Here is a 4,179-nt window from a genome sequence, read left to right on the forward strand (position 1 = left end):
AATCTTGGCTCGATGGCTTGGAAGATGCATACAAGCAGAATTGGATTGCGCGGATTTTGAGAGAACTTTCTACAAAGGTATCGAAAGGTGGTGTCGGCTCCCGAAAAAGACGCAAAGATCAAAGGCTTGCAGTAGGACGTAAGTGCAAATTTCGATTCTTTTTTCGATAGATTGAGGAGATTTTGTGGCTGGTACCCAAGCAACCCATGTGGGATACTTTAAACTGGAAAGGTTTCTATCTTGTTTGCATCCCTATGTTCGTGAAAGAGTGGATTATGAAGATCCAAGGACCTTTGATGAAGCTGTCAGAGTTGCCAGAGCAAAGCATCAAAAGATGAAGAAGAAGATGGAGGCAGGATTGCTACAGTCTACAATCACTGCATCTAGTGGACCTAGGCTCAAACAAATGGATGAGCATCAAGAGGTAAAATCTCCTTTTCTTGATATGAATTTGATCAAAACACTTGAAGTTGATGCCAGGCTAGAGGAGGTAGAACAAGTGCCAACCAGGTCTCAAAAGATACAGGGAGGCATACTCAGAGTGCCACCCAGTTTGCTTGCTCAAGAGGACGAGGTGATAGAAGATCATAAAGAAGAAGTGTTAGTTCCAGAACCACCAACAGGAAAGGTAGAAGAGGTGCAAGTACCAACAGACTTCGAAAAGGAGCCAGAAAGCTCTAAAAGCTCTAACAGTGCTTTGGACACAGATAACATGTGGGAGACAGAATCCCTGTCTTCTAGGTATGAGACTTATGATATTTTTCATGTGGATGAAGTGATGAACAACATATACGAGCTGCCTATCATCCATCTGCAGATCTTGGAGAAGCATAGTGCAAGTGCGAAGATGCTTTGTGTGCCAGTCGAGCAGCCTTCTCTTGTGTATCATGATGGTGATTCCGTATTGGAGGAAGAGATATGGTTTGATTGTGCATCCTACTTTGTTGAAGAGTAGGTTTTTGAGGATGACTTGCAGGAGCGAGAAACAGAAGCAAAGGTATGTCAAAGTGATCTATCTATGCAGGGGGTGGGGCAACCTTGACTTGATGGGCATATAGAGGTGCACAGTACTTTCAGAGTTTGTGTGTAGCCGTGGAGAGATAGCTCCGGCAAGTGACTCTATGAAAACTGATACAGGTGCAACTTATGAGAGCGAGGTTCCATGTAGAGAGGAAGGTGACACCAACCTTGCAGGTCATGAGGTATTTGAAGGACAGGTTGAAGCTCTAGCAGGTCATGCTCTTAAGTCTGAAGATTTGGTTTTGGTGCCAATTTTAGAAGATTTGGATACAGGTCTGCAAGGCAAATATGGTTGATTGGTTATGCAGCGAGTGGAAGCAAATGACAAGGAATTGAAGCTATGTGTTGTGTTGTTGATTGCTATGTTGTTCCAGGTTGCTTTGTAGGGTGTACTATGCAGGTTTCAATGCTCATGTGATAAAGATGATGATATGGAGGGTTCTCTAGCGGATGACATGATAGCAGCTTATAATACCAGTTCTTCAAGTGGTCAAAAGTATTCTTATGGTTGCCACGAAGGCTTGTGGATACAGGGTGACAAAGCTCTGTGCTATAAAGAGCTGGAAGGGTGGCGTGTCAATTGCCTACAAGGGCAAAGGAAGGCTTGAAGATACATGCTTTACAGGTGGATTGTCACGGCTAATGTTTTGTTTTCGATCCAGGTGGACTCTACACCATGCTTGGGGAAGCTTTGAGATTTCCATTTGATCCTGGTGGATGATGCAGCAGATGCTTCTCTCTATCTCTATCCTATCTATATAGCCACTATATCATCATTTTTCTTATGCAGTCTATCTATCTATGCGATATCATTCTCTCTATAGAGAATTATTTTATCTAAATAAAACTATGGTTGAGCATAAATGCTCAACAAGGGGTGGGCAATGATGGTGCAGCCAAACTGTGTCGACCCATGGAAGTTCAAGAAGTCCACGGAAGTCCACGCATGGCAGTTTGCAGGCAAGTGACAAGGACATTGGACAGGTATTTGATGGGCTAGGAGTGAGGTACACCGAGATGGAGCACTTGCTAGTGGAAGCTATAATTGTATCTTCCTATCACAGGTGACAGGATCAAATGCTTATATCATAAGGTTGGAAACAAGGCAAGGGGTATGGTATGCAGGTGCTATGGAGTTTATGATATGGGATTTTGATCGAGTTGTCTGCAGGAGACTCTACTTGCCAGGATATGTATGCCATATGTGGTGTTTGCATATGTGGTGTTTTGCAGGTCAAAGATGCTTTTCCAACTTTACTAGTCGGAGAGCTTAAAGGTGCCAAGGATCGATGGATTTTATCTCCAAAGCGCGACTTGCTATGTATGCAGAATGGGAACTCCAATGTGGCAAGCTTGAGCTCTTTGGGTACTTGCGGGTTGATGGCTAGCAAGCTCCACCTCGGACATACTTCAAGGAGTGGAAGCTTAACTCGATTGGTAGCCGAACTGGTTGTAGTCTTTCTCTGCAAGATCTCAATACTTGAGAAGTCCTTTTATGAAGCGGGCTCCATCTATTTGTGGCCAGGAGGCCAATGGCACATAGGCTTATGTGGTAGCATATTAAGCAGTGAGTTCAGACCCACGACAGTGGATCGCGTGTGAAAGAGCACCAAGGGAAGAGTTTTTAAAGGCTTGCTGAAGAGATATATATATATATATATATATATATATATATATATATATATATATATATATAAACAAGGCGACTACTGTATTGCATGGGGTGGCGACGCCATTTGGATGGTGGAGGGAGTGCAACTCCAAAAGATGGCCGTCAGGGCTTGTTATGGAAAGAGGACCACCATTGCATTGCATGGGGAGTCGACCAGTTGCATAGAGGAGCTCGGCCAATTTTTGTGGAGGAGTCGGGTCATGGTTGCTTATGGTCAGAGGAGCACATGCAGGAGGATTAGCGCTGAGTTGGGAGAAGCTCTGGAGAGTACAAGGCAGGGGAGTACAAGGCTGGAGGGCTGGGGCGAGCAAAGGGGCTCGACCGTGAGCAGGAGGGGTGTTGAGAATAGCATGCAGAGCCTCCGGAAGGTGAAGTGCTATCCTCTGGGGAGAGAAGGTGGTTGGTTGTATGGGAAAAGAGGATGAGAGGACTGCAATCTACAGAGGACCTCGACGAGCAGGAGAAGGGCCACTGGGCTGAAATGGTAAGGGGAGGCCGCCATTAAAGGGATGCTGAGACCTGCACTTAAAGCAAAGCCGAGAGTGGGTTGTAGTGAGGATTTGGATGTAGTTGGAGAGGGAGCCCTGCGGGCCAGAAGAGAAAGGAAGGGCCATAATAGAAGTGGACAAACACTGCAGAAGGGCTGAAAACGAATTGCAGGGCTGGTCCCAAGCAAGGGCATGGAGCAGGCTGCAGGTACAAGAAGGAATGCCTGCACTGGGTAGTGCTGCAAAGGCTACAAGGAAGCTCATGAGAAATTGATAAGGCGTGGTTTCCCACGTCGTCAAAGGACAGGCTCGCCACGCTCTTCATGGAAAGCTGCACCAAGTGAAATGATAAACTTTCATTATTATGTACCTTTTTTGACGGACTTCTCGTGATATTTACTCGTTCTACTCTCTGCTTCGTGTCCTTGTTCTCTCTCTCTCTCTTTCTGTCGTATCTTGTAATACATCAAATACAGGTGTACTTTCCGTGAGTACCGATTGTGTGAGTGCTCCCTATGTGGTGGAGGTATATGCCTTGAGGATGAACGCTCGAGGGAAAACTTGATGTCTGCCAATGATCTTGGGGTGCACGAAGGTGTCGAGACTACTTATATGTGAGTGTATGATGTTATCAAGGGTCATAGATCGGGATAATTGATTGCATGCTTTGCGATCGGGTGTATACAGTTAGGGTTTGTTGGGATCGGGCTTGGACATTGATTGTTGCAGATTGGGAGTCTAGGGGTGTGTTTACTAGAAGATAGGGGTGTTGTGAAATCACTGGGATATAGAGAGGCATTCACTGAGTGTGCTTGTGGTTTTCTCATTTTCCCCTTTCCAACGTCAAGAGACAAACATCCCTCAATGGCCACCGACAAAATAAACTGCAAAACACGTCTAGCAATGATATTAAAGTCCACACACAAATTTGTTACACAATTCCCACTATGATAGATTCCACTTCAAACATACCTAACACATTTTATGCCAGTTGTGTGA

General features: G+C 45.1%; 1 pseudogene; it reads right to left on the reverse strand.

The window, feature by feature from the left end:
* Positions 1–1,502: 1,502 nt before the first annotated feature.
* LOC147464600 (uncharacterized) lies at positions 1,503–3,585 on the reverse strand (annotated as a pseudogene).
* Between the last annotated feature and the right edge of the window lie 594 nt (positions 3,586–4,179).

Source organism: Adiantum capillus-veneris, chromosome 1, assembly GCF_014529385.1.
Source record: "Adiantum capillus-veneris isolate H3 chromosome 1, ASM1452938v2, whole genome shotgun sequence".
Classification (NCBI taxonomy): Eukaryota; Viridiplantae; Streptophyta; class Polypodiopsida; order Polypodiales; family Pteridaceae; genus Adiantum; species Adiantum capillus-veneris.